The following is a 14,036-nucleotide window of genomic DNA, read 5'->3' as shown; positions in this document are numbered from 1 at the left end:
ACAACTGTGGGACCCTATCAAAAAAGGCGGGTGGGAATCTGGTGTTCAAATAATATGGTCAGAGACAGATAACATATCCCCTTCTCCTTTTTTCTCAAAAAAAAAAAATTTCCTCTTTGATTTCTGCCCATTCCTCTTCTCAAGGACAGTTAACATCCAGCTAGGGATTCTGGGAAAGCAGGAGCCTGGTGGCTGTTTTCCACAGCACGCAGGCCAGATGCGTGTGCATAGAGCAAGAAGAGAAGATTGCTGTTTAGAGTTGACAATATTTAGAAGTCCTTGCAGCAAAGCAGGATAACCAGTAGGAAGAATCCAGAAGGGAAGAAAGCAATAATCTTCAAATTTGTTCTTTTAAAAACAGTCTCTCTCTCTCTCTCTCTCTCTCTCTCTCTCTTTAAGTGCTACAGGGCGGATTGCTCAGGGTAATTTGGCAGTCTGTGCTTATGATCAGAGGTTCAGTAACACACGAAGCAGGCATTTCAAGCAGTGCAGTACAATTTCTAGCCCCATAATGCCCACCTTTCAGTTCCTACTGGGGACATTTGATCATCACAAAGCATTTTACCCCAGCTCAGATGTGGAGGGAGAAATCTAAGTAAATTGTGGGATTTACATTATTCATTTCCTCAGCCACAGGCTGCTTCAATCAGACACTGTGAAATAGCTCTTTAAGGGAAACCCACAACGATGAACTATTGCTATTCCCAAAGCAGGAAGTCTGTGGTCATCAGGTGCCCTGAAAGGGCTCCTAGCTTCATCACTGCGGGCTTTGTATTTTCCAATTAATCACTTCCTTAATTAGACCCAGATAAAACACAGAAACATCTCTCTGTTCCCCTCTGGTTTTCCTTCCATTCTCCTTGGCCCACATAAGTTACAGAACATATCACCTGATTGACCACAGAAGTGGCTTTAACCACGGGTGGACTGAGAGTCTCCGAGGAGAGTATGAGAATGTTCTCAGTCCTTCTACTCTGCCACTGTAATCATGCCTTGCTCTTGCCCCACTCTTCACCGGAGAAGATTCTGGTGGCTCTCCCTCAGCTCTGTCTCCAGAGACCCCCCAGGGGTGGCCTTTCCTCTCTGGATAGGGCTGCGCTCTCCCTCCTTGGGGGAAGAGGTGCCACTCTTCCACACGTCTGCCGTAATAGGAGGGCTCAAAACACATGTTCCCTGCTCTTTGAAATGTTCCACCTTTGTCTTTTGGTCAGAACTGACCAGTTCTGGCTGCAAAGGCGGCTGAGAAATGTAGTTTTTCCAGCTGGGGACATGGCTGCCACCTGCCCTTCCCCCACTCCCTAAGAGCCACATTTCTTTTACTATTAATAAGGAAAAGAAGAGGAGGATGTTGGGCAGGTAGTGTTTGCCATGTTGGCTATTACAAGATTGAATCCCGGGAAGGAACCAAGCTGGAAATAGTGGGTCTTGACACTGGCATGACTGGAAGACTTGTAGACAACAGGTCTCCGGGTTTAATATGAAGGTGCCCTGCCCTGTGTCTTTCCTGAACATTAAGTGCCAGAAAACCATCGTTTCCAGACGGTATGCTTTCTCTGTGGCCCCACCTATCCTTCATCTTTGAAAACAAGGGACTGCAGGGGCACCGGGTGGCTCAGTCGGTTAATCGGCTGCCTTCAGCCCAGGTCACAATCCCAGGACCCTGCGATCGAGCCCCGGATCGGGCTCCTTGCTTAGCAGGAACCTGCTTCGCCCTCTCCCTCTGCCTGTCATTCTCCCTGCTTGTTCTCTCTCTCTTTCTCCCTCTCTCTGTCAAATAAATTTTTTAAATCTGTTAAAAAAAGAAAACAAGGGACCGCAATAAACATCATGTTTTGTTGATTGGATGTCATCTTTTTTGCTAAAAGTAAACACAAGATGTGATACTTTCCCAATACCCATTGGCATAGAAGAGCCCCCTTTGTGCTGTTGTCACACCTGTCTCTATATACGGATGCATGTGTTTATGTGGACGTGTGGGAGGTATATTTGCACTCTTCCGCCCACATTCCTTCAGGAGCAGAGGGACTTGGTAAACAAACTGGAAGAAGGGAACTTATAGCCTTGCTTTTGTCTGTTTGGTTTTTTGTTGTTGTTGTTTTTTCAGCTTTACGGAGGTATAATTGACAAATAAAAGTTGTGTATATTTAAGGCGTACAATATCATGTTTTGATATACATATGCATTGTGAAATGCTTACCACAATCAAACTTATTAATAAATCTATCATTTTGCATGTTACCTTTTCTTTTTCTTCCTTCCTTCCTTCCTTCCTTTTTGATGCAGAGTTAAGACCTCCTCTTAGCAAATTTCGAGTATACAATACAGTATTATTTTTTTTAAGATTTTATTTATTTATTTGACAGAGATAGAGACAGCCAGCGAGAGAGGGAACACAAGCAGGGGGAGTGGGAGAGGAAGAAGCAGGCTTCCAGCGGAGGAGCCTGATGTGGGGCTCGATCCCAGGACGCTGGGATCACGCCCTGAGCTGAAGGCAGACGCTTAACGACTGAGCCACCCAGGCGCCCCGACAGTACAGTATTATTAACTATAGTCACCATGTTGTGCATTATATCCCCAGAATTTATTCATCCTGCATAACTGAAGCTTGGTGCCTTTGAACAATATTTTGCTCCCTCCCCCACCCCTGATAACTACCATTCTACTCTGCTTCTTTAGAGTTCAACATTTTTAGATTCTACTCATAAGTGACACCATGCAGTTTTTCTCTTTCTGTGTCTGGCTTATTTCAATTAGCATACAGACTTCCTGTTTCATCCATGTCATCGTCAATGACCAGGTTTCCTTCTTCCAAAGGCTGAGTCATATTGGGGCGCCTGGGTGGCTCAGTCGGTTAAGCATCTGCCTTCGGCTCAGGTCATGATCCCAGGGTCCTGGGATCAAGTCCTGCATCGGGATCCCTGCTCAGTGGGGAGTCTGCTTCTCCCTCTACCCTTCCCCCTTTGTGTGTGCTCTCTCTCTCTCTCTCTTTTTTTAAAGATTTTATTTATTTATGTGGCAGAGAGACAGCCAGCGAGAGAGGGAACACAGCAGGGGAGTGGGAGAGGAAGAAGCAGGCTCCCAGCAGAGGACCCCGATGTGGGGCTCGATTCCGTAACGCCGGGATCACGCCCTGAGCCGAAGGCAGACGCTTAATGACTGCGCTACCCAGGCGCCCCCTGTGTGTGCTCTCTTGCTCTCTCTCTTGCTCTATCTCATATAAATAAATAAAATCTTAAAAAAAAAAAAAGGCCGAGTAATATTCCATTTCCTCTGTACGTGCATTTTCTTTCTCCATTCATCCAGTGACAGACATTTAAGTTGTTTGCATATCTTGGCTATCATGAGTAATGCTGCTACCAACATGGAAACGCAGATATCTCTTCAAGATACAGACTCCGTTTCCCTTGGGTAGCTGGGAGTGGGATTGCTGGCACACACGGAGTTCTACCTGTGGACCTGCTTTCCTTTGCCCTGTGAACGGACTCATTAAGCTCATTAGTGGATGATGAGAGAATGATTTCACCTGACTCCAGATGGAAAAGAGATTTACTGTAGAGCTTCAGGAATGAACATTGTGCCAGTTAGGATACTCCAGCTGTTAGTAACAGAAAACCCTAAATTCAAATTTGCATAAAAGATAAAAAGATTTCTTTTCTCATGGGAGATGAGATTCAAGGTTGTTTGGTTCAATTTAATTTAAGGAGTCAAATATATTCCAAGGATGTGGGTTTTTCCATCTCACCTCTCTGCCACTAGCAGCTCGGATTTGTCCTTCAGCTTCCTTCTCTCATGGTCACAGAATGGCTGCTGGTGTTCCAGGCATCACATCCAGACAGGAAGACATTCAAAGGAAGAAGAGAGGCCATCTCTTTTTAAGCTTCACCTTAAGAATAGTGATAAATCCTTCCCCCGAGGTCTCTAATCCCTCACCTCAGTGACCAGCTGGGTCATATGCTTGCCCTAACTGTGCCACTAAGGAAGGGGATCTGACCACTAGGACTGAGCTCCCCTGAGTAGGATTTACCAATGAGTCATGTGGTGGGAGGGGCAGGAACCTAAACAAAATGAAGACTCGCTCAGTGAGGACGGAGGCTGGAAGTGATTTGGGATGGACTTCCAACAGTGTCTGCAACAAGCCTAAGCTTCATTTCTCGCGACCTCCCCCAACCCTGGTTCGAGCCATATACCAATTTCAAAACGTCGCCACAGCCAGGAAGTATAAACTTGCTGGGTTTTATTCCATTCTCAGATGCTCACGTAAAGTCCTTCCAGTAGTTTTAAGACCATGAGTCCTGAAGAGCAGGCAATAGTCCGTTTCTCTTGCTCAGAGCTCTGATGTTGTGATCGCAGTCGACAGGCTGCTCCTGGCTTTTGTCTGGGCCTCCCTCAGCCTGCACTGCTTTCTTTGCAGGCAAGACAAATGGCCATCACTGTAGCAACATAATTGCTTCTCTGACTCCACCACTGAAATAAACAGAAATGAAAAAGGAAATTGGGAGCTTCAAATTGGGGTCCCTCTGCTGGGCAATTTCCCATGATGCCTCAGCTAGAAGCAGACTGAATGGGCAGGCTGGGGGTTGATCTTGATTTAAAAAAAAAAAAATGTCCGGACTAGACTGTAGAGAGGGCCCCTTTCTTCCCACTTAACTCCTGGGGTTGGATGGAGAAAAGGAAAGTGAACAATGTAAAAAACAATTTATCTTAGTAGTAGTCAGGAACAGGCAGCCTGCTGGTTGGGGGGCCACAGTAGACACGCTGTTTGCCTGGACCATGTCTTAAAAATCAGAATTTGTCACACATGTTTACAAATCAAGGGATTTCACATATCAATCTAGGTTATAAGCTCCTGCAAAATCCTGCTGTTTCTAAAGACAGTCAGTGCCTGGTTCTGTCCCCGTGGATGGGGCTCACCTTGTCCGCTTTGCCACAGTCCCCATCACACCCCGGTGTCCACCCCTTCCTGCGTATTTGCTTATATTACCTGCCTGCTCACTTGAGGCCTTGAGGTTATGTTCCTGGTTTAACTGTTAGGTATGTCAGGGGAAATGGCATTGAAATAATCCTCTGATTTTATTCGGATTTCCCAGTTACACTTGTACCCATTTGTGTGTGTGTGTGTGTGTGTGTGTGTGTGTGTGTGTATGTGTGCGCGTGTGTGTGTGTTTTGGGTTCCATACACTTGTATCACCCGTGTAGGTTCACGTACCCACCACCACAGTCAAGATACTGAGCAGTGGTCCCTCTTGTTACCCTTCTGTAACTCACTCTCCGCCCTGCCATCACCCCTCCCCCTGGCAAGCCCTCATCTGTCCTCCAGGACTCCAATTTGTCATTTCAAAAGTATTACATAAATGGAACCATAGAGAACACGAATCTTTTGGAATTAGCTTTCTTCCTCAGCATGATGCCCTGGAAACGCATTCACACTGATGTCTCTCTCAAAAGTACGCTCTTCCTATTGCTAAATAGCATTCCGTGGCTCGTGGGCCACAGTCCATTTAGCCTCTCACCTGTAGAAGGATATCTGGGCAGACTCCAGGTTTGAGCTGCTGTGTACATTCTTGTGCAGGTTTTGTGTGAACATAGTTTCCAAATTAGAGCCCCTCCACTCACATGGCAGCCCTCAGGACCATGGCCAGTTCCTCAAGTACAACCCGGGTTTGTGTGCCATTGGATCCCATTCAGGGCCAAATCATCTTGGGTGGTTACTAGATACTACCCAGCCTTATGTCTCCATACTGCTCCATACTCGCAAATGTATGAATATATGAAACTACAGCAAGTCCCCAATGCTATTATCTCTGGATGCTTCATATATTGAAGTCCTGACCCCCAGTGCCTCAAAATGTGACCTTATTTGGAGATCGTGTTAATTATTAATCAGTGAACTCAAGATGAAGTCTTACTAGAGTAGGGCTGGCCCCTAATTCAATATGACTGTGTTCTTATGAAAAGGGGAAATGTGGTTACAGACACACAGACAGACAGACAGACAGACACACACACACGGAGAATGCCATCTGAAGATTGGGGTTATGCTCTCGCAAGCCATGGAGTTTACCAGCAGCTAGAAAAGAGGCCTGGAAGGGATCCTTCCCTAGAGTCTTCAGAGAGCATCTTATCTCAGACGTCCAGCCTCCAGAAATGTGAGAGGATAAATCTCTGTTGTTTAAGCCACCCGGTTAGTGGTGCTAGCAGCCCTAGCAAACGAATTCAGGCCCTCTCTCGGGGCCTAGGGGAGAGTTGTGCAAGTGAACGGTCCGTGGCAAATCCGCTTTTCGCTCATGAGGATGGCTAGTTTCATTTCAGAAAATAAAGAGTTGTGCTTTAAACGATTTTTTGCATATCAGTATTTAAAATATGTAATTTTTAAAAAGATTTTTAAAATTTATTTATGTACTTATTTATTTGAGAGAGAGAGAGAGCGCAAGAGCGGGAGAGGGGCAGAGGGGGAGGGAGAGAGAGAATCTCAAGCGGACTCTGCTGAGTGTGGAGCTCGATGCGGGGACTTGATCTCACGATGCTTGAGATCATGACCTGAGCCCAAATCAAGAGTCGGTCACTTAACAGACTGAGCCACCCAGGAGCCTCTGAAATTTGCAATTTTGACCCTGCTGTGCAAATAACAAAGATACCATCTGAAAGCCCTCCTGTTATGTGTAATGGTGTCAGGGTATCAAGATGGAATGACCTCAGAAATAGTGTTCTTTTGAATTTTGAATGAGGCAAACTCTTTTTTTTTAATTGAAAACATGCGACTGAGTGATCATATACACACAATAAAGAGCCCCAATCTCAGGCATGGGGCCCATGCGTGCTCGCAGCTGCACCTGCTAGCCCGCACCCGGACGGAGATCGGGGTGGGTCGGGCTGACGACGCGGGAGTTTATTGTACTGTTGTTCTTCCTACGGTTCCAGTTTCTCCTCAGCCTCCTGCACTCTCAGCTGTGTGCCTGTTACTGCGGTGTTACACCGTCCATTGAGAGTCATAACTTTTACCTTTTGGGGGTGAATTTTTCTCTTGAGCAGTATAAATCCCCCTTTTGTTTTTGTTTTTATGGTTTTGCTTCTGAAAGTCTCTCACTGCATCATCTGTTTTCTTTGTTTCTTCCCCGTGTGGATATAGTTTTCAGATACTGAGCAAGGTTTGTACTTTTGTTTTGGGAGGTGACCTTTAAAAATTATTCTTCTATATCGTATCTTTAGACACCTGCTTTTATAGGCAGTATCTATGCACTCCCTCCTCCAAACGATGCTCACACTCTTCCTTCTCCCTCCTTCCCTTTGCCCTATCACCCAGTATTATTCAACCAAGTTACCTTTTTTTATTTAGCTTTGTACTATTAAATATAAATATGCTTCTTTTATTTCTCAGTTTTAAGTGACACTATTTGAATTCCAGCACTAGCAAATTTACTCTAGTTCTGATCTTTTTCTTTCTTTTTTCTTTTCTTCTTCTTCTTCTTTTTTTTTTTTTTTCTGGTCAGTTGCATCAGTTCTATAATGTGAGTGCGAATAACCACACCACGTCCCCCGTTTGTTTCATTGTGGTTTTGTAGATGGCATATAGTCAGTGCTCATCTACAATTCTTTGCCTGTGGATTCCTTAGTTCTCTCTTGACTACCTGAAATCCATCCTCTAATAGTTATTTTTTTAAAGATTTTATTTTTAAGTAATCTCTATCCCCAATGCGGGGCTGAAACTTGCAACTCTGAGATGGAGAGCTGCATGCTCTGCCGACTGAGCCGGCCAGGCGCCCCTCTAATAGTTATTTTTAAATGGGTTCCTAAGAAGGAATAAGATTCCTTGGACTCTTGCTTATTCACAACTATTTGTCTATAGCTTCTATTCTTTTTAAAGATTTATTTATGTGACAGAGAGCGAGCGGGGGGGGGGAGGGGCAGAGGGAGAGAAGCAGACAAGGGGCTCCATCTCAGAACCCTGAGATCATGACCGGAGCTGAAATCCAGAGTCGGATGCCTACCCCCTGAGTCACCCTGGCGCCCCCACTATAGCCTCTATTCTTGAAGGGAACTCCAGCTGGACACAAAACCCTTTCCTGACTATCTAAAAGGTACCGAATTGTTCCGCCTGGCTTCCATGGCCATCTCAGCCATGTGGGGCAGCATGTACACATTTGCTTCTTCAAATCATAACTACCTTCTAGTTCCACTGACGTTGGTGTTTGAGAGTCTTGCAGCTTTTGCATAATATCTAGACTGAGGAAATGGGAAGATGCAGTCGGAAGTACTGTGCTCATACTGGAAGCCTCTCCTATGTGACTCTTTAAAAAAAAAAAGATAGATGGGGCCCCTGGGTGACTCAGTTGGTTAAGCGGCTGCCTTTGGCTCAGGTCATGCTCCTGGGGTCCTGGGATGGAGCCCATATTGGGCTTCCTGCTTAGTGGGGTGTCTGATCCACCCCCTTCCCGGTGCTCTCTGGCTCTATCTTTCTGTCAAATAAATAAATAAAATCTTTAAAAAATAAAAATAAAAAAGAGAAAGATGCACCTTTTCCTATAACAGGGGGAGTGGATACCACATTAGCATGAATAGAAGTCATACCTGGAAATTCCAAATAGATTGTCTTGCTCCGTATTTCAAAACAACCCTTAACATAGATGACATTTTGTAAATTAGACAGATTAGTAACCTGAAGTAAATAAAAATCCACTCAATGGCACCTGGTTTGTAAACAGGAAAAACCGAGGAGGTGGGGGGAGGCAAGTTCTAGCTCCCTCTACCACAGCTGTCCCCTACAAATACCCCAGAGTCGGGATGATTCCCTTCCTCGGACAGTTATCGTCTGTTCTTCTAGGAAGCAAGTAAACAAATACACCATTCTTAGTATCCTTTCCCACGTGTGAGCCTTAAGAATTGCCAGCATCTTGGTCCCTGGAGGATGGCCAGAAAGGTCCCTGAGTTTCAAAGAATCTCCCCACCAGATTTCTTATACACTTAAATTCTACCATTAATTCTTTGCATTGGTCAGTGTGCCCTCCAGAAATTGTCTCTTAAAATGTATGTATTTCTGAGGGGGTGGTGTATTAGGATATTTATGTCACTAATAAGTTGTCTAATATCGGGGATTAGAGACTACCCTGGGTGTACATCTTATAGTATATAACGTCTAATGGTAGAGCTGAATTTATTACCTATTTGCTGTGATTTGAAGGCTATCAGGATGGGGTTACTATATGTCAAATATTTTTACTGCACAGGCATCTAAAATTCTACCCTTAGGGGCGTCTGGGTGGCTCAGTGGTTGAGCGTCTGCCTTCGGCTCAGGGCGTGATCCCGGCGTTATGGGTTCGAGCCCCACATCAGGCTCCTCCGCTGTGAGCCTGCTTCTTCCTCTCCCACTCCCCCTGCTTGTGTTCCCTCTCTCACTGGCTCTGTCAAATAAATAAATAAATAAATAAAATCTTTAAAAAAATAAAATAAAATTCTACCCTTAGCATAATTTTAACTTATTAAATGTAAATTAAGAATTGCCTTACTTCAATATCGACAATATTGTACTATGATCATCAAACTTGCTAAGAGAAGAAAACTTAGTTATCACAACCACTGAAAAGAGAGGATAATTATGTAACGTGACAGAGATGCTAAATATTGTGACAATGGAAATCATATGACAACATAGAAATGTATCACATTCGTAGGTTGCACACCTTAAAATCGTGCAGTGTTATACGTCAAATGCTTTCCATTAAAAGAAAAGAATTGGGGCACCAGCTGGGCTCAGCTGGTTAAGTGTCGGCCTTCGGCTCAGGTCATGATCCCAGAGTCCTGGGATCGAGCCCCACATCCGGCTCCTTGCTCCTTGAGGAGCCTGCTTCTCCCTCTGCCTGTTGTTCCCCCTGCTGGTGCCCTCTCTCTCTCTGTCTCTCAAATAAATAAATAAAATCTTAAAAAAAAAATGCCCTACTTCAGGGCTCATTTTATTAAAAATGCAAATATTTCCTCATGACAGTTTTAAAGAAGTTAGGTCACTCTTGCTTTGAACGAATTACCTTAGAACCAATTTGTTCCTAACTTGACGTGTGTGTGTGTTGTGGGCGGGTGGGGGGATGACAACATGAAAGCATAGGTTTCTTGGCCTCCTGGTTTCTCTTAGGGTGGCTTTAATGACGTAAGAATCCCCGTGGCTGGGTGAACCTAGCCCGGGCGAGAATCTGAGTGGAGAAGGCTTTCCACCCAAGGGGGAGCATGAAACCCATGGACTTGGGAGGAGTCAGACAGGAAGGCCATTACCTGGCTCATTGCAGGCCACGCTGGGAAGTCAGCATTCTAGAAGGAAAGCTTCTAGTGCACAGTCAGCAGGTGAAGTTCTCAAAATGGCCATCGGATGGCACCCTCAGCCAAATTACTGAAGTAAGAGTATTGGGGGACAGAATTTTGCTGCTGGGAGGACAATAGTGGCCCTGAGGTCTAGCCCTTTTGTTTCACAGCCCAGGAACTCCAGCCAGGCTGAGATTACTCTGCCTGAAGCCACGTATCAAGTCCGTGGCAGAACTGGGGCTCCTGTGACCTCCTGACAAGAAATCCAATCATCTCTCTATAATGGTAATCTGAACAGAGCGCTCCTCACCTCCAATAAAAATAAAAAAGTATAGAAAAGACACAGGAGGGCTGTTTGAATACTCATGCAGTTGTGTGAGTTTAAGTACAAAGCCTTGCAGGCTAAACCTTGAGCCTCAAGCAGATCGCTGTCAAATGCTAGGCAGTCACATTTACCAAGGGCTTGTTTGCTTTAAAAAGGGTGGGGGAGGATACTAGCCCTTTATCTGATAAGACATTTGCAAATATCTTCTCCCATTTGTAAGTTGCCTTTTAGTTTTGTTGACTGTTTCCTTTGCTGGGCAGAAGGTTGGGTTTTTTTTTTTTTAATCTCCATGAAGTCCCAATAGTTCATTTTTGCTTTTCTTTGCGCCCCAATGTTTATAGCAGCAAAGTCCACAATAGCCAAACTATGGAAAGAGCCCAGATGTCCATCGACAGATGAATGGATAAAGAAAATGTGGTGTGTATATATATACAGTGGAATATTACTCAGCCATCAAAAAGAATGAAATCTTGCCATTTAAAATGACGTGGATGGAGCTAGAGTGTATTATGTTAAGCAAAGGGGTGCCTGAGTGGCTCAGTCGGTTGGGAGTCTGCCTTCAGCTCAGGTCACGGTGCCAGAGTCCTGGGATCCAGCCTGAGATCAGGCTTCCTGCTCAGCGGAGGTGGGGGGGGGAGCGGGGGGGAGTCTGCTTCTCCCTCTGCCCCTCCCCCTGCTCATGCTCTCTTTCTCAAATAAATAAATAAGAAATAAAATCTTTAAAAAATTATGCTAAGCGAAATAAGTCAGTCAGAAAGACAAATACCATATCATATGATTCCACTCATATGGCTTTTAAGAAACAGAACAGGTGAACATAGAGAAGGGGAAGGAAAGATGAAATAAGATGAAAGCAGAGAGGGAGGCAAACCATAAGACATGCTGAACTCTAGGAAACAAACAGGGTTGCTGGGGTGGAGGTGGGTGGGGGGATGGGGTCACTGGGGGATGGGTATTAAGGAGGGCACGTGATGTAATGAGCACCGGGTGTCATATGCAACTAATGAATCACTAAATTCTACTCCTGAGAATATAGTATATATCAACTAAACTGAATTTAAATAAAGAATTTTAAAACAATAAATAAATAAATAAATAAGAGTGGGGGAGGACAGAGGAGGGGAATTCATAGATACAAGACAGACTGATCCTGGGGAAGTAAGGAGACTGCGGCCATGCAGGGAAACCAAAGATTGATCCCTGGAGGAGATGAGCTTTGAACTAGGGTTAGAGAGAGGAGAAAAGGCGACAGACATAGGACAGTTAGTTTGCACCCAGGTGAAAAAAAGCAGGAACAATCCTACTTCGCAGCAGGGCTGGCCCTAGGCAAATGGCATGGGAGTCCAGCTTCCCTAAGGCTTCAGGAGCCCCTCTTTTCATGCTTGCTCCTCACGGACCCCCCAGCCCCAGCCCCACCTCTTTGAACTATCACTGGCAGACAAAGTTCTCTCCAGCCAAGCTTCAACAGCACACGGTGAATTTAAGCGATTGCTCTCCTTCCCCGGAGAAATGCCATTTTAGGCCAGTCTGTCATTTCGGATGAAAGGTATTGCCCACCCTGAGTAACAGTATGGAGAAGGAATTGGGGGAGCAAAATGCAGTCCAGGTCGCTTGTTTAAAGCGGAGAGTCTCCATCACCAGGAAGGTCAATGGGAAAGGAAATGGGTGAGTGAGGCATGCAGGGTGAGCCTCGAAGGTCAGAAAGAGGAGTTGAGATCTGGAACTGGAAGCAAGGGGATGTATCGCTGTGGCTAGGACAGTAGGTGCTGAGTACCCGCTAGCCGAATTGCTACATCATTACTGACCCTGAAAGGGCTCACCTGCCAAGGGAGCGGCATAATGAAAATGGTATTTAGGACGGGCGCCTGGGTGGCTCAGGTCACGGAGGAGCCCCCTGTGGGGCTCCTTGCAAGGTGAGGAGTCTACTTCTCCCTCCCCTTCTGCATCGCCCCACCGCTCCTGCTCTCTTTCCCTCTCTGTCTCAAATAAATAAATAAAATCTTTTTTTAAAAATCTTTTTAAAAAATAAAATCTTTTCCAACACAAGTACCTGAAATGGATGGAAGGAGCAAGAGCTTGGTGGAAAGACGGGGTTTTTTTAAATTTATTTTTTATTTTTTAATTTTTAAAAAAGATTTTATTTATTTATTTGGCAGAGAGAGAGACAGCCAGTGAGAGAGGGAACACAAGCAGGGGGAGTGGGAGAGGAAGAAGCAGGCTCCCAGCAGAGCAGGGAGCCCGAAGCGGGGCTCGATCCCAGAACCCAGGGATCACGCCCTGAGCCGAAGGCAGATGCTTAATGACCGAGCCACCCAGGCACCCCTTGTGTTTTTTTAAAACAGCTTTGAGATATAATTCACATACTCTATGATTCACCCACTAAAGGAGTGCTGTTCAATAGTGTCTAGTATATTCAAAGACAAGTGCAATTATCCATAATCACAGCCCATCTTAGAACATTTTCATCACCTCAAGAAGAAACCCCATATCCTTTATCTGTCACTCTCTACGTCCCCATCCTCCCACTCCCCAGCACTAAGCAACCATGGATTGATTTTCTGTCTCTATCAATTTCCCTATTCTGGACTTTCATAGGAATTTTCATGTATATGGTATGTGGTCTACTGTGACTGGCTTCTTTCACTTAACATAAGGTCTTCCAAATCCACCCGTGCTGTAGGTGTATGCATACTTCATACCTTTCCACGGCTGAATAATCCCATCATATGTATATGCCACACTTCATCAGCTCATCTGTTGAGGGACATTTGGGTTGTTCCCATCTTTCGGCCATTATGAAGAATGCTGTTAGAAACACTCACGTAGGAGTTTCTATATGGACATACGTTTTCATTTCTCTTGACCAGAATTGATGGGTCATATGAAACTCTGTATTTAATCATTTGAAGGACCACCAGATTGCTCTCCAAAGTGGCTGTACCATTGTACATTTCCACCAGCATTGTATGAGGGTTCTTGTCCTCCACATTCTCGCCAACACGTCCTGCTACTGACTTTTTGATTCTAGCCATCCTGATCCGTATGGAGTGATAACTCATTGTGGTTTTGTCTTTCATTTCTCTGATGACTCCTTATATCAAATATTTTTCATATGATTTTCTCTATGGTTTTTCCATTCTCCATTTCATTGATTTCCATTCTGATTTCTTTTTTTTTAAAGATTTTATTTATTTGAGAGAGAGAGAGAGCTCACGAGTAGGGGGAGGGGTGGAGGGAGAGGGAGAGAGAATCTGAAGCAGGCTCCATGCTCAGCACAGAGCTGATGCAGGGCTGGATCTCACAACCCTGAAATCATGACCTGAGCTGAAATCAAGAGTCTGACGCTTAACAGACTGAGCCCCCTGGGTGCCCCTTTTACTCTGATTTCAACTATTTTCTTCCTTCTGCTCACTTCAGGTTCAGTCCT

The sequence above is a fragment of the Ursus arctos genome, unplaced genomic scaffold (genome assembly GCF_023065955.2).
Source record: "Ursus arctos isolate Adak ecotype North America unplaced genomic scaffold, UrsArc2.0 scaffold_17, whole genome shotgun sequence".
Taxonomy (NCBI): Eukaryota; Metazoa; Chordata; class Mammalia; order Carnivora; family Ursidae; genus Ursus; species Ursus arctos.
The sequence above is the reverse complement of the archived record's forward strand: the minus strand, read 5'-3'. Positions refer to the sequence as shown.